Source organism: Phyllopteryx taeniolatus, chromosome 5 (genome assembly GCF_024500385.1).
Source record: "Phyllopteryx taeniolatus isolate TA_2022b chromosome 5, UOR_Ptae_1.2, whole genome shotgun sequence".
NCBI classification, from domain to species: domain Eukaryota; kingdom Metazoa; phylum Chordata; class Actinopteri; order Syngnathiformes; family Syngnathidae; genus Phyllopteryx; species Phyllopteryx taeniolatus.
This window is the reverse complement of record NC_084506.1, coordinates 12,926,809-12,950,866: the sequence shown is the minus strand read 5'-3', so window position 1 is coordinate 12,950,866 and position 24,058 is coordinate 12,926,809. Positions and strand designations below refer to the sequence as shown.

The following is a 24,058-nucleotide window of genomic DNA, read 5'->3' as shown; positions in this document are numbered from 1 at the left end:
CAGGGTGCTTTGTTGAATCAGATGTGGCAGACAAAAGTTGCTCCATAGCTTAGACTAGGAAACTATAGCCACGTAGCCTCTCACAGGGAATAGCATTAGTGCAGCATTTACATTTTATAGAAATAGTAATTGCGGTGTGTATTTGTAAGAGGTAATATAATCTAAATATTATAAACTGTGTTTGGAATTTTGATCATTATTGTTCAGGGCTTTCACGCTGAGCTTTACAAGAAAGCATTTGAAGTCTTAGATTGTGTTGGTTGAATTTATTTAGATGAGATATTAGAGATTATCCCTTGTTTATCAATATTTTTGATTGTTATACAGATCATTCATTTTTTGGTGCCGTAATTGCTTCCTCATGTCAGAGTTAACCAGCCCACACAAGCCCATAGTGTCTATGGGTTTGTAATGGATTCAAGAGCCTATAATAGCTTTAAACATTCATGACGAGCCTGCATGCATCACTGGATGGGGGCACAGAAGCCTTCTGACGAGGGCGGAGATTCATGGCTGGATGATGGGATCATGTGAGCACAGCATGACGATTGAGACAGATTTGGGCAGACACCTCCTCAGGCCTGCTTGGTGATGATGAAACAAGATTGGCTCCTCTGTGGGATGAATCGTACAGATGCTTCCAACTAAACACTAGCCATTTATAAACATCCACTTTGTACACACAAAAACACATCTTCTAAGCTCCAGATAATGTATATGTGACTTTTGGTTACAGGAAAGACAGATTACCCAGTGATGTGAGTGTTTTTTTGATGGAATGGCATTTCAGCAAGTCATCTTAAGCCTTTCACATAATCATTCTTACACACAGGATGTGTTCCAATTATATATAATCACAGGGATTTGATCATAGCTTCTATCCCAGGTGGAGTGTACTTTTGCCCAAAAGATCTGTGTCAGACAAAAAACAAGGTAAATGAGGAAAACAGCTGTGAGCGTTCATGGACATAAAAACAGTCACACTGCCACCATTTCCACTGAAAGGTATTGTAGGATGATCAAATAGCAGATGACCTCTGCCAATTTATTGGTCTCATCTTTCTGGCTAGCTGCCATGTTTGTGATGGGAAGCCAGAAGTGACAGCAAAGAAGCAGACCCCAAAATTTATAACAGTCGAGGAAAGAGGCTGCGAAGGAGATCAACTTCAGGCAACATGCTTTGATTTGTGACATCCTTCTTCTGGATATGGTAGGGTTGTTATTTCCTAAAGCCTATTTCCCGCAGAGAATTAAATCACTTTTTAATTTTCCTTTTAAAAGGAATGGTATTTTCTACCCTGCTTGATGAGAAGTGACAGAGAGGTGCAAACAACCTTGGCATAGCAGAACCACAATCACTACTTTCCTTTGTTATCCAGTTTTCCCTTTCATAATTCAGACCATTTGTTGGCACAACATCTTTGTTTTGCCTGTTACTATTTTCCAAGGTTACATAGCTAACCTTGGGTGTATCACATGTTGTATAGTTCTGATTGCATTCCTGAAAAAAAAATGCTTGGAGAACTTTCACCTCGCAAACATCTCATTTTACAGATTACAATAGTCTTGAGTTACAGAGCCAGAACATTGATATTCAGAATGACTTCAGTCAGTTTGAGGATGTTTATCTTTCTGCTTCCACATTTTCATTGTGCTCGCAACAATTTTCATAAGAAGAAACAATCAGGCATGTTCTCTGGCTTTAGCAGCATTGTTATGCATTTGCACGTGAGCTGCCGGGCATCCTTGTGTGCAGCCATTGTTTGTGAGCTACAACAGGCACCATCTCACAGCATGCCACCAATCCGAAATACTTAGAAATAGTTATTTAATCTCAGTTTACTCACAATTGTCCCAGGTCATTGTGAAATGTTGGCCTATTTAATTGAACACAAAGCTGATATACTTGCTGCAAGCCATGACTTATTTGTTGTATGATTGGGAACAGGCGGCACGGTGGATGACTGGTTAGAGCGTCAGCCTCACAGTTCTGAGGATCCGGGTTCAATCCCCGGCCCCGCCTGTGTGGAGTTTGCATGTTCTCCCTGTGCCTGCGTGGGTTTTCTCCGGGCACTCCGGTTTCCTCCCACATCCCAAAAACATCCATGAATTGGAGACTCTAAATTGCCTGTAGGCATGACTGTGAGTGCGAATGGTTGTTTGTTTCTATGTGCCCTGCGATTGGCTGGCAACCAGTTCAGTGTGTACCCCGCCTCCTGCCCGATGACAGCTGGGATAGGCTCCACCCGCGACCCTAGTGAGGAGAAGCGGCTCAGAAAATGGATGGATGGATGATTGGGAACAGGTGGAGACACAAGTTTACTGTACCCTCTGCCATCTAATGGAAGAGCATTTAGTGTTTCTGCCTGTCACTAACCGTTGCATAAATAGATAAAGATATATTTGCAATTAATAATTTTTGGACAAACTAAGTGAAATTGGATAATTTCCCTTGGTACCCCTGACGATCTCTCACGGCACTCTAGAGATCCATGGTACCTGGTTGTGAATAACTGATATACATTACCTCTTGTGTTATGTTAAGCCAAGCAATCGTGTATTGTATAATACCTGAAATTTGGAACAGGAGTTGTTTTGTGGTTGTTTTGGAAGCAAACGCTATCCAATATCACCACTGTACACATTGATTCAAACCATGTGCATAATAATAATGATGACTAATAATAATTATAATTATGTGTGTGTGTGTATATATATATTCATTCATTTTCCGTGCCGCTTATCCTCACTAGGGTCACGGGCCGAGCTTCCCTCAGTCGAGAGGCGGGGTACACCCTGAACTGGTCGCCAGCCAATCGCAGGGCACATATAAACAAGCAACCATTCACACTCACATTCACACCTACAGGCAATTTAGAGTCTTCAATCAACCTACCATGCATCTTTTTTTGTGATGTGGGAGGAAACCGGAGTGCCCGGAGAAAATCCACGCATTGACAGGGAGAACATGCAAACTCCACACAGGCGGGTCTGGGATTTGAACCCCAGACCTCAGGACTGTGAGGCAGATGTGCTAACCAGTCGTCCACTGTGCCGCTTATATATATATAATTTTACACTACACTTTAGTACAGAATACAGATACGGTAATCCTCCGCTATATCATGATTCTTCCTTCACGGTCCCGCTATTTGTATTACATTTGTTACTCTATCTTTTATACTTTTTGTATAATATTTTTGGTATCCATTGCTCTTGCTCTCTCTCAATATTTGTTTAGGCCTGCCATTGATAGCAGTTTTTTTTTTAGAATGCTATATTTTCCCAAAACCCTAACAATAAGCGTTAGTAACAGTTTTTTTATTTTTATTTTATTTTCATTGTTTTTATAATGACACTTGTAAATTTGAAATTAGAGCATAATAAAGAATTGGACACATCTTAGAAATGTTGCCCTGGTAAGAAAACATATGACCACAACTGTGTAATGTTCTCTCATTTGCTAAATAAAAGTAGGGCTGCATTTCACAGTAAGAACAAGTAAATAAGAAGAGAACGTTGTACGTGTTTAAATAAAGTGCTGAACTTTAAATTAATATAAAGTTTGAGTTCCCCTTTTTCTTTTTGGCATCTTGACACAACAGTGAAGTCTCAATTTTACATATTTTAACTTAACAAATCTGAACAACTGAACCGTTTTAGAGGTTATGTTTGTTCAAAACCTTTGTTTTGTTTCATAATGGCATTTTACATATATATGCACTTTTAATAAGTGCTCCCCGTGAGCGCTTCCCACTGAGAAGTTTAAACAAAAATAACGCTGACCGTTCTGTTTTAAGCGCCATTTGTTCCAAATGTTTACAAATTGCTTTTCTTGAACTCAATTTCTACATTGAGTCTCGTTCTCTCTCCCCTACTACGTAACGTTTCTCCTCTTATTTGTCTGCGCTGCGCGCAATCAGTGATTGCGGCCTGAGATGCAGATTTGATTGGCTGAAAGGGGTGGCTGAACTGGCATGTGATTGGTCGGTACGGTTCAACACTACCGCAAAGTCTGTAATGTGTAGCGGCGCCCCGTTGTCAATGGTGTGGGTCCGGACGCTGACCTCTGTATGTCGCCACTATCGAGCGAGCCAAAGTGAGCTGTTTAGCTCCTTAGCTCGCTAGCTATTTAGCTCACGGGCTAGTGAACTTAATAAATAGTTAACTTTCCCTAAAGTAAACTAAGTGTGTGCATCTACGGAGCCAAAGCCTTTACGCCAGTATAGCAATGAACATTTATCGAGTCCCGAAAAAAGTACCATTTCCATTGCATTTATGGAACGATAACCCGCCCTCCTCTGCCTCCGATTGGCGAGCACCAAGACAAGACCTGTGCTTTTTGTGGATAATGATTCGCTGAAGCGCTTCAGCAACACACAAAATACGTGGGTAAGCAATGCTGTGCGTCTGCGGATAACCATGTTTATGCCTCCCTGATCATTTTTGTGCGTCTCAGACGCGGGACGCACATCAAACGAGATACCTATATATATAATTTTATCTTAAAATGATATACAGTAGCACCTTTCATCAAACCCAAGGATGCTTTACATAAACAAAAAAGAATGTCAACAAGTTGATGACAGACAACAACAACAACAAAATAACCAAGCTCTGTGGCAACAGTTTGTCCAGTGCTTTGCTTGGGAGCCTGAAAAGGAGTCTAACAGTAGTCCAGACGGGAAGTGATGAATGCCTGGGCGAAGGCCTCAGCAACAGATGTAAGAAGGCACATCCGACAGAAAGCAAAATTCTATATTTTACTGAAAATTTTTTGTTTGTTTTCTTTTTTACCCTGGGTCAATAAGTAACTGTTTTATTTGGGGGAAAAAAAGCATAATAAGTGTCCTGTTAGAAAATTCCCTGTATTTCTTAATTAAATAGCACCAAGATCAGTCTCGTGGTGCTTTAGCTCTAGTTTGTCTTCTGCTTTGCTGCAGTTTGTTTGGTCTGGTGTCAAGACAATAGTCACACTTAGTACGGACCAAACCATCCGCCCACCCGCCCGATAAAGCAAGATACAAGATAAAGCCCAGTGATCGTAAAAGACGGGATGTGGTGATATTGGAATACAAGATTTTATCGCAGCAGTCTGACATAGTGCAATTGTGAAAGATTAAATTTGTCTTGTAGTCTGATCCAGGCCTGTCTCAGATGTTGTCTGTCCCACACTGCCGCCATGTTTAAAAAAAAAAAAAAAAAAAAAAACTTTATTGGCAGTCAGATATTTACAGTAGTATGTCAAAAGACACGTGACAAGGCTGTGTGTATTTATGTGGTGAAGTGCTCAAACAGCTCATCTTTTAAACAAAGGACAATTTTATTCCATGTTGTGTGCTATTTGTCTAGAGTGTACTCACTTGTCTCGACACCAAACCTTCGTCCTGTTTACATTCTTGTGGCCACCACTGATCAATAAGAAGAAGTAATGTCATGTTTACAAACCCAATCAACCGATTTGGACCAGAGAAAGCAAAGGGTTAATACACCCTTAATCATTAATCAAAACTATATGATCATCTGTAGCATATTTAAGATTTCAGTCCAATAATTATTTTGCTTTTTTTTTTTTTTTTTAATCATCTCAGTTGGGAATAATCACCAATTTGCATGTCTTTCATTCTTATTGTGCTGCTGGAACAATGCTCTCCTTTTTTTTTTTTGCTAGTACTCGTGCAACTTTCGTCTTTGAGCTCTTTGAACCATGTTGTGGCTTTGCTGTGTACATATTGCAGAGCCTCTTTAAGTGTTAACTACTGTACTGTAATTTCCCGCAATGTTTTCCGTATGTAGTTGTTCTATTCTACCAGCTTTGTGCAGCATGACATCGGGAAGGGGTAATGCATATCTTTTTTTTTTTTTTTTGGTGTGAATTCCAAAATTCCACAGAGGGATTCTTTCCTTATGTAGCAGTCCGGCATGCCATAAAAGTGAAAGCAGGTGATATTCTTAAGAGAGGTTGTCAGCTGGTGATACGGTCTGTGCTGTTATGGCATGCCACTACTCGCATCGACCATTTAACACTACAGACTGTGTACACATTCAATAAATTACCTGTTTAGCTAAGCATGGAATCAAGGTCAATGAATTCATTCTAAACAAGTATAAACTAATTGAAATGAGACAATTAACAATTTCTTTATGCCAAGCAGATGATTTTCATCTGAAAAACCAAAGTCATCTTATGTCTTTTCTAATCGAACACAGTGAGGGATAAAACACACTCACTATTTACATTGGCTAAAATCAATTCGATGGTTCAAGCTATTTTGCACTTGGCAGCTTGACTATTAATTCAGTACAGTTGAAAACTTGCAAGGAGCTGTGTGACACCCGCAGCAACACTGAATATTGTGCCTTTTTTAGCCCATCCATCCATCCATTTTCTGAGCCGCTTCTCCTCACTAGGGTCGCGGGCGTGCTGGAGCCTATCCCAGCTGTCATCGGGCAGGAGGCGGGGTACACCCTGAACTGGTTGCCAGCCAATCGCAGGGCACATAGAAACTAACAACCATTCGCACTCACAGTCATGCCTACGGGCAATTTAGAGTCTCCAATTAATGCATGTTTTTGGGATGTGGGAGGAAACCGGAGTGCCCGGAGAAAACCCACGCAGGCACGGGGAGAACATGCAAACTCCACACAGGCGGGGACGGGGATTGAACCCTGCACCTCAGAACTGTGAGGCTGACGCTCTAACCAGTCGGCCACCTTTTTTAGCCATGCATCTGTAAAACTAGCTGGCATCGCAGTTAAACGATTTTACCTTCAAAGTAGAAATACTGTAGCTGGTTACATTAGCATCTTGCATGTCCATATGTGTACTAGTTATTGATTTAAGATTGTGGATGAGTACAAGATATTAGTTTTGCAATCTGTGTAGTATTTCTAATCTTGTGATGGTCAAAAGCTTATTTTGTTAGCCTCTGTAGTTTCAGATTTGTAAATTTTTTTTTTTTTTTTTTTTTTTATAAATAACCACTGTCTGCTTGGATACAATGGCAGGCAATGGATTAATATACACGTCATACACAATTTTCTACACGTGATATTTTCGTTGCTATGCATAGATTTTTTAAATATATATCTTTTTTACATATATTTAATGAGCTAATGTTGTGTGTGCGTGTGTTACATGATATGCTTTCCATCTTATCTCTGATAGGAATGTGATACCAAGCACCCGGGAGCGGCTGTTGATCCCTACACAAGTGGGAGGGTAAGTACAGTACAACACTTTCAAAGTAAATTAAATTTGATTTGTATGTAGACCCAAATGTAAATACTGTAAACATATCAATGTCAGATGAAGATGTCTATGATGAAAGATTAAAGAATTAAAAAATTTAATAGTCACCCATTTCTCATCTTGTAAAGATGGTCCAGAAAAGTTAGGATTCTCAGTATCCAGAATCATGTTACAAAAGCTAATGATAAAATTTTATCCAAAATATGATTCTAAGTAATAAATGTATCCTCACGAATGGCTGTTTTCAGCAGCCATTCTGACCCCAAATGCTTGGAATTATAATATATACAAGATTTTATTGTGCAGTAGATGACTAGAAGTCTTACATTAATCAAGGTCTCATGCATTGTGCACGAAATCCAAAGGAGTTAATAGTGAGGGTTTTCAGCACATGTCTTTAACCATACAGTTCACTGTATTTACCGAATTGCAATCGTTTCTTATGAGAGACGCTGAAGAATGTTCAAAAGCATTAGTCAGGAGTAATACAATACCTTACCACTAGAGGGCGGTGTTATGGCATCAATGAGGTACTTGGATTGTTTTGGTAATGGGCAGATGTTAAATAAAGCTTTACATGATTGAATGCCAAATAAGTCTTCCTAATCAGTCATTTAGATATTGTCATTGGTGAAAAATAAATTTTAACTTTGAATACACAATATGTATTAATAGTGTATATCACTATATTATACTTAAATGAGATTTGCCACTGTGACCGACAGGTTAGCACATCTGCCTCACAGTTCTGAGGACCCAGGTTCAAATCCGGCCTCTCCTGTGTGCAGTTTGCATGTTCTCCCCGTGCTTGCGTGGGTTTTCCCCAGGTACTCTGGTTTCCTCCCACGCCCCAAAAACATGCATGGTAGGGTTAATTGAAAACTCTAAATTGGCCATAGGTGTGAATGTGAGTGCAAATGTTTTGTTTGTTTATATCAGAATCAGAATCATCTTTATTTGCCAAGTATGTCCAAAACACACAAGGAATTTGTCTCCGGTAGTTGGAGCCGCTCTAGTACAACAGACAGTCAATTTACAGAACACTTTGGAGACAGAGACATTGACAAAAAACAATTGTGCAAAAAGATGCAGAGTCCTCTAGCACTTAGAGCAGTTCGAATAACTAATATTGCAATAGACCGGTGCAATGACCATTGTGCAAGGGGCGCTGAGACTTCAAGGAGTGTATGCGGTTTAAAGTGACGAGTAGTGCGATAATCTGGGACAATGTTGGTTGTGCAAATGTTACAGATACTCCTCAATCAGTGTGCAAATGGAGCAGATGCTACTCTGGCATGAGTGGCCAGTATATGCAAATAGTGCAGCATGGCGAGACAACGACAGTGAGTGCACGAGTAGTACATAATTGGCCCCACAGAAATGTGACAACGAACTCAAGTCAAAAAAAAATTGCCAGCTTGTTGTAATGGAATTATAGGTTAGGTGTTTAAGAAGTTGATCGCAAGAGGGAAGAAGATGTTGGAATGTCTACTAGTTCTAGTTTGCATTGATCGGTAGCGCCTACCTGAGGGAAGGAGCTGTAAGAGCTGGTGACCGGGGTGCGGAGGGTCAGAGAGGATTTTGCACGCCCTTGTCTTAGTTCTGGCAGCGTGCAAGTCCTCAATGGTGGGTAGGGGGGTACCGACAATCCTTTCAGCAGTTTTGATTGTCCGTTGCAGTCGGAGTTTGTGCCCTGCGATTGGCTGGCGACCAGTTCAGGGTGTACCCCACCTCTTGCCTCAGGCTTCAGCATGCGCCCAACCCTAGTGAGGATCAGCGGTTCAGAAAATGGATGGATAAAAGGAGATTTACCATATTGTCCACCTGAGAATAATTGCTAACTGTAGTTGGCACAGTGTAAATAATGAATGGAGAGGGGTTTAACTCTCACAAAGAAAATATTCTCAAGGTGAAAGTATGTTCTCGACTAGAAGGATGAAATGCATGAAAACGTTTTTCTTCAACATTTTAACAGAATATAAAACTCGATTAATATTTTCTCAAAGCTCAAAGAGCTTTTAAGTGTTACGTTCTGTTCATTTTACATGCACACATAATTTGTTTGGGGTCAGTTTTGACCGGGGGCCAAGAATATAATCATAATATTTGTCGATATTAAATTATGAACTACAAATCTTGGCAAAATGTATTAAGGCTGAAGTGTTATCTTTTTAAGTGACTGTGTTGAGTAAAGGTTCATTCTTTCACAATCGTTCACTACTGGAATGGGCGCTATGATTTATGAGCTGATTACAAATGCTGGAAGCAGCTACTGTCAGGTCATTGACATCCATTCACTCATAAACTATATTTTATGAACACTATTTGCTTTTGCTTAGGCTTGATTTACACTACAGGTCCAAGTGTCCAATTCTGATTTTATGCACATATCCAATTTTGTTGCCAGTCTCTTTACATGTACATTTCCAGTGACACACATCCAATATGGATTTTGGTTACACTGATGGAGCACACGAAACAAGCCGCACGTGCAAACATAAATAACTCCACAAGTGTCAACAGCGGACAGTGACAACATGAAACTACACAATAATACATACATTTTGTGTTCCCGTGGACAAGTGGTTGGGTGTGTGTGTGATTTTAAGTCATGTAAAGCACTTTGGGTTGCACTAAAGATTGATTGATTGATATTACAACTATTAAACGTTCATTGATATTGATGACTTACTGTCAGGCAGCATGGTGACCAAAAGGTCAGCATGCGTGCTTCACAGCTCTGAAAACAGCGTATGAATCTCGGCTCTGGCTTTCCTGTGTGGAGTTTGCATGTTATCCCCGTGCTTGCGTGTTTTTTTTTTTTTTTTATTCTTTTTTTTTTAATCTGGGTACTCTGGTTTCTTCCCACATTCCAAAACATACATCCTAGTTTCTTTGAAGACTCTAAATGCGCCAGAGTTGTGAATGTGAATGCTTGTTTGTCTATATGTGCCTTACGTTTGACTGGCGACCAGTCCAGGGTGTTTCCTGCCTCTCACCCAAAGTCAGCTGGGATAGGTTTCAGCTCCCTTGGACTCTGGTGAGAATAAATGGTATAGAAAATGGATGGATGGATGGACTTACTGTCATTTTATTTTGAAGTCAGAACAGAGATACAGTTTGTGTACCACTTTCATCGGTATGATTCCGCCATGTCACAAATTAACAATATTTCTGGTATTAGTCTTTGTTGATCCTTCTATTCATTGATATTTTTATATCACAGTTTTTACAAATGTCTGTTTTATTTGTCTTTAATGGTGACCTTGAGTTTTTTAGAAACTTGTTAAATGAAATGTATTATTATTACATTTTTGGAGGTTTTTCAAGATATGATCTGGTGTGATGTCATGTATGAGGGTTGTTCAAACTGTGTATTATTTTTTTTTTTTTTAGACTTTAGAGGCATTCGTATTGAATTTTTTTTTTCAAATTGCAAATTCTACAACCTCAGGAGCATTTGTCTTAAGAGATTCCACTCTACTGTATTTTATTTTGCTTATGCTGACCCAGGTCGTGCCAGTGACCTTCTGTCATGGATGCCTATATATACTTCTTTTGGTTGAATGTGGTTTGTGTAGGTCTGCTTTGAATCCATGCAGTGATTGTGTTGGTGTCAGCTGCTGACTACTGTGACTGATGTCCATCCATGCGCTTGCATGTGTGTACATGTGTTAATCGAAATACCACTGGGACAAAATCAGGTGATATGAGCCATCACGAGGGATTTTCAGTGTATACAATCCTTAAAGTAAGAAAAAACAAAGAAAAACACATTCCAGTATCGTGTATATACTATATATATTTATATATAAGTGTGGATGATAGGGCTCCACAGCATTTAGGTGAGTGGTCTCACGGCAAAGGAAATGGCAGGTGTTCACAGAACATGAATTTTTCACACGCTATTAGGTCTGTATTTGCTTGTGCCTGCTGTATCCCGTCTCTCTGACACCCATCACACACGTGTGTACATCTGAACATGGACCACCCAAAGCTTTTGAGCTCTTAACAATAACAGGTCCACTTCCTTCAAGTGATATGGCTCTGGTTCAGTCAGTGGTGGATGGGAGAGACACTATCATTCCATATTACAGCAACAACAACCACTTTGTTTAGTAGACATGTCACAGTTGTGATCCCACCTCCCAAAGTCTTTATCTTCTTTTACATGACCAGAAATATATTGCAGCAGCTTTTATTTAGGTTTTTATCAGTCTGTGTAAGCCGTCACAGCAACCGAAAAGATTTTCAAGGTTGGATTTTCTTTTTTACTAATGCGGTGCTGTTTTGCTATTTGAAAAACAATTCCGTGTAAACAAATTCCTCTGGTTAAACATCACTCTCATCTTTGTGACCCTTTATTTTGTGATCTGTTTTTCCTCCTTGTGAGCACAAATGCACTGTGGTACTGGTAATTAATATGATAATATGTGTGCTGGCATCATTTTTTTTCCAGAGCTCATTGTGAGCCATGTTAAATTGAGGCCTGACTGAGGTTTCTGCTGGAAACAGTGAGGAGAAGCCTAGTACAGTATGTCTCTGTCAGTGCCTGGCCAAATTGGCAAAATAACATTTGTTTTTGTAAAGAATACACTCTACCAAACCTCAGCAAGAACTATATATCCAGATAACTGAGTGAATATTTATCTTTGCTCACCTTGGTGCAATGTTTGCTCATTGTGGAAGAGCGCAGATTAGACTAACCACAGAAGCTGTAGAGTAGTGTGATCGTTTATTTGAGCTGCATAGTTTGACAGATGTGTACTAATGCAGATAATTCCAATTGAGTTTCATCGCCAAGCTTCTTAGCCTTTAACATGTTATTCTATTCTTCAAATGTGTTTCTCACCACCCCAACCTTATTGCTTAGGCGCGAGGTTCTGATTTATGGTATTAAATCCGAGTAGAGCACACACATACATTAACACGGTGTTCAGCCGGTGTAAAGTCTGTATTGGCCTGACTGCGGGTGAGTATCACTTATGTTTTTCAAATGACTGACAGGCAGTGGCTACCCTGAGTGTCTGATTAGGGGGATGGGGTGTGTGAACTTCGGTGGTGGTATGCCTTCAGTCCACATGATGTTCCACCTGCTCATGCTGTTAGAAGACAATCAACACAAATATGGCTCTTAAATTTGAGGTGGACGGGGACAATGTAATAAAACTGACATTAAGTTTTAGTGCGCTGCGCTTCTGGGTCGAGAGAACATACTTTCTCAAGCCAACAATAATGTCCACGACAGCTGATAACTTGGTGTGTAGGAGAAACAATAGCAAAGCCTCTGGAACCTGCTGTGTGATATCCAGATGGTTTGTATTTCATGTGATTTAAGTGTATACTGTAATTTTAAAATACTGTATAGGCTCCCGCCTGCGGCCCTAATGAGGATAAGCGGTACGGATGGATGGATGTATTGGCTCCCAAAAATGCTTTTCTTTTTCTGATAAAAATCTGGCATCATAGCGCCGATTTTGAGATTTAGGCCTCTATTTTCGTAGACAGCGCACCTGCGGCGGGGCGCAAATGCCGGCGGATTCTGATTTTTGGCAGACCAATTTGGCAGACAGATCTGCGCCAAGCTGGGCGTTGCGGCGCAGCGAGGGTGTGTCCTTGGAGATGTGCCCGGTGGCGTGAAAATTTGGTGGTAGAAAGTCATGCTCAACGTACACCTGCTCAGACCATGAAGAAATGCCAGCACAACTGGTCTAATGTGATTTGGGTGAATTTGATCAGGGCACAGTCAGACAGATACTGAGCTCTGTAGACATAGGTCGCCAGCAGTGATCATCAGCTCATTCTGTATTTAATAAAGGTACCTGGCTCTGTTGCCACACCGGCCAGGAGCAGTGACAATGTCCCACTCGGGTACAGATCACTGCGATTAAGCATTGTCCTCTTCCGCACAGAGGTGTCACCGTCGAGACTGTCATTGCGACACATTTAAAGGGAATGAGAAGAGCCGCTTTGATTGGCGTCGAATGAAGTCTGCTGTAAACACACCCACAGAGGTCCTGCACTTGTATTTAATATAAGAGGCTGGTTGTTGACACGTAAAAGAGCTTTGGTCATCACTGATCACGTGAGATTTTATTGTTTCGGGAGGTCTCATTTATTTCATAAAACATTGCCATTATTCATTTATCCACATTGCTCATTCGCACGCAGACCAATGTTATCAGTTGAAATGAGCAATTGTTCATCGACGGTCAGTCATGAAATAGGCCACCTATGCATGCATTGGCCAGCTTGTGTGATCAATGACATCCATATCTCGCCTGACAGTGACCATTTAAATTGGCAGTGATTAGAGTCAGTCTGCAATTAAAAGCTGGAAATGACCATTTTCTTTCTGTGGGAACTACTCTATCTGCACGCACAGCTTCCCCTCTTCATGTGTTGAGAAATTACTTAGTGTTGCTTGTGTTTTGCTTGGTTTACTTCTTTGATCGCTCAGGAGAAGTTATTCATTTTCTGTTTAAGATGAATTGCAGTGATTTATTTCACTTAACAGCTTGTTTTATTTGAATAAAGAACTTAAATCACATACTGTACATAATCTCTGTGGAAATTGCACTTTTATTAGTTCATATCACTGTGCCCACGGTGAGTCACTTGCTGTATCCTAATTCAGGAACTGCATCCTTCCAAAGGGTGCATCTGAAGGCTGATAACTCCATCGTGCCGTCTAAATTCGATAAAGCACAAAATTAATTTCATCCCTCTCTGCTGCTATTTCTACGTCAGTATACATAATTTGCACAAGCGGCCTTCCATATCACAAGAAGTCCTGAAACAATATGGTGGCACTAAGTAAGGTGAAACAGCTGTAGGGTTGTCACATTTATTTATTTTTTAACCTAATGTCAGGCATGTTATGTTTCGTGGGATCTAAAAACCATAACATTTCTGCAAATGTTGAAGGACTCATTGTACACTACAGCTGTGCCTTAAGGCCTGGACAGCTTTGGTTTGGCAGGGGTTTACTTTTTCCCTTGTCCTCTTCGGCTTTGCCAGTTTACTAATCATCCATCCACTTATAGTGAGTGGCAAGGTCATAGGGAGGCTGGAGTCTAAGCTAGCTGATTTAGGGTGATAGGCGGGGTACACCCATACAGACAGATGATTGACACTCACATTTACACCTATGGACAATTTAGATTTACTGAACATAACATGTGGATTGAGACGGATAAAAGAAGAGAACCCAAGTTCATTGCAAGGCAAAGAAGGACACTGCAGCATTATGTACAATACAGTATGTGTCCACAAGGGGGTGGACATTCAGCACACATGTACAGAGTACACTGCATCAAACACTCAGAGGGTCAACGGTTTGATAACAAATCCCTCTGCGCAAAGATCTATCTAGCTGCATATATGCACACTGAGAAATAAATAATCAAATGTTAATGAACAGTGTACAATTCGTTATGAACTGTCATTCATCTTGCTCCTGTTTGTCTCAAACATCCAGCTCTTAAAATCACTAATATTTAAAAGAATAGACTGGCTTTTCAATAATTCTGTATCATATCAAACCTGTCTCCTGTCTCACACGAAGCCTCCTCCTCACTCGAATCACTGTCTGAGTCCATCTCAAAGTCACCGTCTCCATTCTTGATGGTATCAATGACATCCTGCAAACTGTATAGAATACCTCTTTGCTGGTGGCATTCTCAGATGAAAAAAGTAAATCAAATAAAGAAATATGTATCGAAGTAAAACATATGAGCATATAGATATATAAAGAAAATACTCCCCCCCCATTCATGACCATTCTCACCTGTCCCTGAACGATGCGACAAGCATCCCCCAAAAAACATTACAACAAGGTGCAACTGCTATTTTGCTACCACACTCACCCGGTGTTTTAAAATTACAACATGGATATAGCATGTTCAGAATCACATTTAATGAATGTATTTCACAATAACTATAAATATAGTTATAGAAAAAAAAAATACAAAAATAAAAACGAAAATGCTGCAAATTTTTTTTTAGGAGCACTGTGACCCACTGGCTAGCACATCTGCCTCACAGTTCTGAGGACCCGGGTTCAAATCCAGCTTCCCCTGTGTGGAGTTTGCATGTCCTCCCTGTGCCTGCTTGGGTTTTCTCCAGGTACTCCAGTTTCCTCCCACATTCCAAAAACATGCATGGTAGGTTAATTGACTGGCGACCAGTTCAGGGTCTACCCCGCTCACCCAGGGTCAGCTGAGATAAGCACCAGCACACCCATGACCCTAGTGAGGATAAGCGGTATGGAGAATGGATGGATGGACAATTGGATACATTATCATGTCTGTTGCACCTAATTTCAGTCAGTTGTGATTCCTCCCAAACAGGGGTACTGTAACAGGAAGAAAAGTGATGACGATAAAGGCCCATGGCTGACACGGGCCATAAAGTGAAGTATTTGCGGCGTAGGGGTTGGGCCCAAAGTGAGCCCAACCTGCAAATCAAAATGAATACGAAAATGGAAATAGAATGACATTTACTAATGTGCATACAAAATGTGGGAACTTCTCTATCTGCACAGACAGCTTCATGCTTCAGCCTCTTCATGTGTTGTTAAAATCTGCTGTTTATTAAAAACCCAAATGATGCGTTATCCATTTTAGCTTTAACTCTTATTAAGAGCAGCAGTGCTTCATGTGAAGGGGGGCACCTGGGATCTCCCGCCATCATTATTTTACACGATCCAACACACTGTTCCAGTCTTATTTATGTATTATGTTTGACCCATAAATATTGTTTTGCTATTGTTCTTGGAACTACAGCTTGTCCAATTGTCCCACTGTTAGTCCATTGTCACACGTTCCAGTATTCCAACTTCTCCCTCAAGGGGATTTTTTTTGGGCTTTTATTGGCAGGATTAAAGCTTGTATTGGCGGGAATGTTTGGCAGCACAGTGGACTATGAGTTCAAACGAGGGACGTGCCTTGCAGTGTGTTAAGGTAGGCTGTTTATTTTCTTAAAAATAATTGGCTAAAGAGGTTGACAGACAGGGCTAAGGCTCAGGTGCAGTCAGTCAAGATAAATGATGTGCAGTAAGACCATGAATGATACACGATTCCCGTTTCATTTATTGCATCATGTATCATACATGGAAAGGGGTTTACAGTGTATGTTGTTTTACCTACTTTGACGCTGCCTGTCATTAAATTCCAAATGAGTCATCCGAAGCATGTACTTACACTTCAGCCGAGTAAATACTCCTAATGCACTTTATATTCACTTGGTGTCAAAAGATGTGTTTGCATTTTTAGGGTAAAGACACGCTTGTACTGTTTGATTTTAATCTGTCTAATCCTTCTTCATTTCTGTTTGAACTTGCTGAACTCTCATGCTTCACTGATTCACAGTTTAGGAAACCTGGGCGATTGCCACTCCTTCCCAATTCGTTCAACATTCGCATTTCTTCATGATAGGATGTCATTTGGTTCTAAAATTAGTCTTTTTCATATTAGCATCTGGATGGTGACAATGGACATCTTACTACCCCTGATAAATGCTTAGTGGTTGTGTTTGTCCCGATTACGATCCCATTTTTATTCATCATCTGAGGCTCCATTATATGATCACAGTTTACCGTATATGTGCTTGTGTACATACCTGTTTACAGTGCTGTACATACATAAAGAGAATATTTTCTTCTTACCTCCTCAAGCTAGGATGAGGCTGTCAGTGCTACCTTTGACTCTAGCTGTGTTTCAGTCTGGTAGGATTCACATTTGCAGCTGCTTTCAAGGTCACCAATGTATACTGGGTGTTGCTTGACCTTGACTGTGGTGTGTTAAACTACTCAGAGTAGTTGTTGACATATATGAGAGCAAAAGGGAAGTTATGAAGAAAGGGGGCCGGGGCAAAAAGAGGGGCAGTGCACTTTAGAGAAAATTATAAATAAAGAACTGAAAGAGAGAGAGCCCCAGGTGCTGAGGTCAGAATTAGGTTGATATGAGTCATTATTTAATGATTATTGGTGCTGCAAAGACAGTAGTTCAGTCATACTTATTCTTTCAGTATTTAAAGGACCAATGTGATCTCTGCTATTCTCTTCTAAAGATGGAATTCAACTTGGATTGGTAGCTCTGGAAAATCCAGTCATTCCATAGTTATCTGGGAGTACCCTGATGATGTTGACAGATAGCTGATGATTACAACAAAAAGTTAGTCCTCATGACTTGCAGACAGGGTTGCAGCCCATTCTGAGTCTCATTGGGCAAATCAAACTAAAAAAATGTAAGGTAAGCCTCATGATCTAATGTGGAATGTGGAGCGCTACTCCACTTTTATTTTTGGTGACTGCAGTCTGAAAGGCTGTTCTGGTTGTTGGAATTCTTCAGCAATAAAACCTTCTTCGGGCATTCATTAAAATACTGTATAAGGGAATTCGAAAACATTTTTTTTTTTTAGATTTACTTTTTTTTAACCTTTCCTGTTCAGCTGCATGGCCTTGCAGAATGGTCGATCTGTATGCCTTTGTGCTGGAACAGTTTTGCTGTGCAACAGGGGGGTTTGAAATACTCCCTCTGCTTATTTTTAAAAAAAATTCTTATTCTGATGTGAATTGAAAATACAGCCAGACAGAAAAGGGTTTTAGGGGACAAACAGAGGGGTAGAGTGGACAAGGGGATAACTAACCAAGAGAACAAGAGAGGACGGAAAAGGGCAGGACAGGATGTGGGAAAATGAGCAAGGCAGTGCTACTGATGAGTGGTGCGGTGGGATTCTTTTTTTAGTGTCTAAACACCTGTACAAACCTGTGAGTTGAAATGTTAGTATAAACTGTGTTGTTGTCAGTGATCCCAGCACAAGTAATTAAAGCCTATAGTGTGTCTATCGAACTTATTAGTGAATAAACACCATATCACATGCATGTTAGTCAACTGGTGTACGGAGTTGCTGAGCCGGCACATCGAGGAAGGGCGAGCCCGTCCAGCAGGGCACCCAACCAGGGGGAGGCCACACACCCCCCAAGACCCAGGGTGGTCTCGAGCCCGGCTGAAGCGTCCCGACCAGTCCCAAAGGGAGGGGCACGGGCATTGGACCATTGCTCCCCTCCACCACCACCCCACCCAGCGAGCTCCACCGTCGCCACCGCCCTCACCACCCCCTGGAGAGCATGGGGGGCCCCAGCCACCAACAGGGCCCAATGCAGTACCCAGCAGCCACCCAGAAATGGCTGTTAAGCAAGGACCAGCGAGGGTGCCAAGAGAGGCGACAGGAAATCGGGGCCCAAGGGGGGATGGACCCCAACAAACAAGCACAGATGTGCCAGCACCCGGCCTGGTGCCCACCCCACCATACCTGGTGCCAGTCCCCCAGGGGACCCTGAATGAGATATGAGTGTGCCCATTATGCGGAGTATGTACAGTGTGAGTAATAGAAATGTCCTGAGTGTGTGAAGTAACAGGCTAGACTTCTGCTGGTCCGGTCTAACCCGACCGGCAGGCAGACCACAGAAAAAAGGGGAGAAACCCCTCCCCACGCTCCAGCTAATTCTGAAACAATCATTCTATATGGGTCCTACTCACCAACAGACGAACTATCGGCGGTTAGTATCTCAGTATCTCAGAATCCCAGCTATAGACTCGTACGGGTTGTTGGAGACTTCAATCTTGCGCCTCTCTCTCATCTACTAATAGCTTCACACAATGTGCAACAAGAGGGAATAAACTTCTGCACCTCCTGTGTGCTAGATGCCAATGTAAAGAAAGCTCTTGAGTATTTTAATTAGAAAAGAATACTTGATTGAGTTATTTGTGATTGTATTATTATTATTTTAATTCTCTTTTATGTTTTATCTACAGCACTTTCTTACAGCTGTGGTTGTTCACATGCTATATAAAGCTGAATTAATAATAATAATAACTTTATTCATATAATAACTTTAAAAACACCTTTATAAAGTGCTTTGACAGACATACATAAAGCATACATAAAACAAAATATATACCAATACCTCATCTCATATAAAATAAGCTTTACACAATCATGATTTTTCGGGCCGATCACTGATCACCGATCAGCGAGTTTAAAAAACCGATAGCTGATCACCGATCCGATCACAAGATGGAGCAATGTGTCTATTTAAATGACTTGTTCATTTACTGTATGTACAACCCCAATTCCAATGAAGTTGGGATGTTGTGTTAAACATAAATAAAAACAGAATACAATGATTTGCAAATCATGTTCAACCTATATTTAATTAATACACTACAAAGACAAGCTATTTAATGTTCAAACTGATAAACTTTATTTTTAACAAATAATCATTAACTTAGAATTTTATGGCTGCAACACGTTCCAAAAAAGCTGGGACAGGTGGCAAAAAAGAGAAAAGTTGAGGAATGCTCATCAAACACCTGTTTGGAACATCCCACAGGTGAACAGGCTAATTGGTAACAGGTGGGTGCCATGATTGGGTATAAAAGGAGCTTCCCTAAATTGCTCAGTCATTCATAAGCAAAGATGGGGCGAGGTTTACTTCTTTGTGAACAAGTGCGTGAGAAAATAGTCGAACAGTTTAAGGACAGTGTTCCTCAACGTACAATTGCAAGGAATTTATGGATTTCATCATCTAAGGTCCATAATATCATCAGAAAGTTCAGAGAATCTGGAGAAATCACTGCATGTAAGCTGGCAAGGCCGAAAACCAACATTGAATGCCCGTGACCTTCGATCCCTCAGGGGGCACTGCATCAAAAACCGACATCAATGCGTAAAGGATATCACGACATGGGCTCAGGAACACTTCAGAAAACCAATGTCAGTAAATACATTTCGGCGCTACAACCGTAAGTGCAACTTGAAACTCTACTATGCAAAGCAAAAGCCATTTATCAACAACACCCAGAAACGCCGCCGGCTTCTCTGGGCCCAAGCTCATCTAAGATGGACTAATGCAAAGTGGAAAAGTGTTCTGTGGTCCGACGAATCCACATTTCAAGTTGTTTTTGGAAATTGTGGACGTCGTGTCCTCCGGGCCAAAGAGGAAAAGAACCATCCGGACAGTTATGGACGCAAAGTTCAAAAGCCAGCATCTGTGATGGTATGGGGCTGTGATAGTGCCAATGGCATGGGTAACTTACACATCTGTGAAGGCACCATTAATGCTGAAAGGTACATACAAGTTTTGGAGAAACATATGCTGCCATCCAAGCAACGTCTTTTTCATGGACGCCCCTGCTTATTTCAGTAAGAAATAACACATTCAGCACGTGTTACAACAGCGTGGCTTCGTAGTAAAAGAGTGCAGTTACTAGACTGGCCTGCCTGCAGTCCAGACCTGTCTCCCATTGAAAATGTGTGGCGCATTACGAAGCGTAAAATACGACAACGGAGACCCCGGACTGTTGAACAGCTGAAGCTGTACATCAAGCAAGAATGGGAAAGAATTCCACCTACAAAGCTTCAACAATTAGTGTCCTCAGTTCCCAAACGTTTATTGAATTTTGTTAAAAGAAAAGGTGATGTAACACAGTGGTAAACATGACCCTGTCCCAGCTTTTTTGGAACGTGTTGCAGCCATAAAATTCTAAGTTAATGATTATTTGCTAAAAACAATCAAGTTTATCAGTTTGAAGATTACATATCTTGTCTTTGTAGTGTATTCAATTAAATATAGGTTGAACATGATTTCAAATAATTGTATTCTGTTTTTATTCATGTTTAACACAACGTCCCAACTTAATTGAAATTGGGGTTGTAAAACAACATTTAATGCTTTACATACTATTTTTATGGCTTGAGCCGAGGCTACGCGACGCCATGGCTCGCAATCCCGGAAATGTACAGTGTTTTCACCTTGAGGGAACGCTTCTGTGCATTTTGATTGAATATAAACCAGGACGTTAAGACGCCGTGCAGCGGAGATTAGAATTTTGAATCACGTCAAAACCAGTGGCTGACTGATCGGCCGCTCAGGAAACAGTTGGCAAACCACGCACACTGCGCCACAGTTCAGTCTGCTTCGCTGGCGGTGCTCGGTGTGCGCCAGCCTTAACCACCATAATCCTAACCTTAACTCATTGTAAACTGCCTTAACCCCAAACCCTAGTCCTAAACATAACCATAATAAACTTCTTAGTTTTTCTATTATATTTGGGATGGACATCTCGTTACATCTGCGTAGCCTACCCTTTCCGCGATGCCGGAGCCAATCATGTTGAAGCAGGGCGGGTCTTGCCGAGAAAAGGCGTGGGATTTCTAAGAATGCATGTTGGAATCTTACGTGACGTTCCCTTTCTGGTTTGTCGCAATTGTAATTTGTTTCGTCTTTTGTAAAAGTCTTTTTGCTTTTGTTAATGTGATTTCTGAAATGTAAAAGTGTTTCGGGTTTTGTTAATTAGTTTTCTGAAATGTAAAAGTATTTTGGGTTTTGTTAATTTGTTTTCTGAAATGTAAAAGTGTTTTGGCTTTTGTTAGTTTGTTTTCTAAAATACAAAAGTGTTTTGGCTTTTGTTAATTTGTTTTCTGAAATGTAAAAGTCATTATCAATTTGTGATATTGTTTTGCACTTCCAGGCCACCGCAGATCCAGTTATTACGTGTTGTCTGTTTCAGACCTGTTGTTTGTCCCACAACGCCGACAATATATATTTTTTAAAAATAACTTAATTGGCGGTCAGATATTTATAGTACTACATCAAAAGACACAAGACAAGGCTTAAAATAAACTAGCTTTTGGATTCAAATATACTGTGCACGATGGCGACCCGGAGTACGTCTTTTGCGGAGCCGATCAATGATGTCGTTGATCAGATCGGCGAATTATGACATTAAAGCCGATCAGCTGATCAGCATAAAATGCTAATTATCGGCCGATACCGATCAAGCCGATCAGATCAGTTTAAAGTTATATATAATAATATAATTTATAATAATATAAAATTGAAAAAATGATTGAGAAAACCGAGAGTTAACCAAAGATGGGGTCCTTCTCCTATAGAGGACTGTAAGTGAATATGTATTGACCTCATACACATTTTAAGATCAGAGCAGTCCACTCCATTTATTTTTAGGTTAATAATATTGGGACTGGTGTTAAATTATGAAGTGCACTCATGGGAAATTTATATTTAAGGACTCCTTCCCTTTCCTGTTGGCTTAAAGTCTGATGCATATAAATGCTCACGTATGCAATTAAATGGCCATGTCCATTTATTTATTGCTTATTTTTAGTATCCAATGAGCTCCTATGAGCGCAGCTCTTATTCTGGCCGTGTGAGAAATTGACTTTATGACTGGTGAGTGAGAGACTGGTGAGGACCGGCTGTTTGGTGGGAGTTTTGCAGAAGAGAATGAATGAGAGCAGCGACATTAATCTTGGTTGCATTATTCTGTAACAGTTGCGGCTTTGGCTGCAGAAATCGCTGTAGTCCTGCACTCTGACGTCATTGCTAAGGGCAATTAACATTGATGTGACAACAACAAAGTTTTGTTTAATAAACAATCTGTAATGTCCCCCACGTGAAGTTCTACATCTTATCAACTGCTGCCAATTCTAATCTGTTGGTTGATGTAAAACAATGACAGTGATAATTTAGCTCTTAAGTGCAGATTTATGCAGATGCCATAAGTCAAATACAATACCAAATTCCAAAAGGTTGGAATGAAATGAAATAATGTTTAAAACAGCATCCAACTGTTTTCCGACATGCAGTCAACTAAATTACAGAACGATATAATTTATGTTAAACTTGTAATAACCCATCTTGCTTTTTGTGTCTCAATATTCTTAGCGATGTTTTGTGGTCTGGAATAAGAAAAAAAAAAAACAAATCGCAAAAATCTACATCAACTATCTCTTCTCTTAATCTTTTTCTGTGAAAAACTGCCACTGATTTTGAACATCTGAGACAAGATGGTCAAGATACATTAAATACATATTCCTTTTTGATACTCAAAATGCCCCTTTCCCTCCCACTACCATTATTTTAGCTACTGAGAAGGGGCGCTTGACATGAGCTTGCTGTTGGCGGGCTGTGGCCTTTTCGGGTGGTAGCACTCGATTTCTAAGTGCAGCACTACTGGATGCAAATTCTTATTTATGACAGGTCTGTTTAATGTCACTTCAGAAATAAAGTGAGACAAAGTAAGTCATAGCATAGCATTTTCATAGAATACCTGAAAACCTACGATTAATCGGTTTTGAAGGGGCAATAAACCAAGCCTCCCCCTAAACAATTGGCTTTGAAGGTGCAAAAATTTTCTTCATCTCTAGTTTTCTTATAAAGGTTCAATGCACTTGTTTATCAATTTTTTGTGATATAATTATGGATTTTAAAATATATTTAATATATAAATGCAGTATATACGTGCACAGTAAAAAAAACAAAAAAACACCGGGAGCCACAAAACTATTTTTCTATCTAAAGTAAGGATAACACTGCATATTTTTTTTTTTACCTGTATGTATAAAATCTATTGTAGGTTGCATTTATGAAATCAATGAAAACAGACACTTTCCAATAAAATAGTCAATTTCTATGAGTCCTCTTTGTATTCATGAAATTAAAGCCAAACTTAAATTATCCACCTGAATGCTAAACAAAAATGCCATCTGCTTCTGTGTTCTGTCATCAATTTATCACCTGGAGCTCAGCCACACGTCTTCCATTTCAGGATTATGGAGGCCACTGTGCTCTGTGGAACGTAAAGTGCAGCAGAATTTTTTTTGTAAACTTGGCCAGATCTGTGCCTTGCCACAATTCTGTGTCTGAGCTATTCAGGCAGTTCCTTTGACCTCATGATTCTCATTTGCTCTGACATGCACTGTGAGCTGTAAGGTCTT

General features: G+C 40.4%; 1 protein-coding gene across 5 annotated transcripts in view; it reads left to right on the top strand.

Moving 5' to 3' along the window:
• The window catches only part of LOC133477864 (zinc finger protein 469), a 306,446-nt gene that overhangs the window by 20,238 nt on the left and 262,150 nt on the right, over window positions 1–24,058 (top strand). For 4 of the 5 annotated variants that reach the window (XR_009788499.1, XR_009788500.1, XM_061773135.1 and 1 more), the window contains exon 2: window positions 7,169–7,222. The gene's annotated coding sequence lies outside the window, so the exon portion shown is untranslated. Of the gene's footprint in view, window positions 1–7,168; window positions 7,223–16,131; window positions 16,216–24,058 lie in introns of those variants that run through there. The other variant, XR_009788501.1, reaches the window with a different exon arrangement.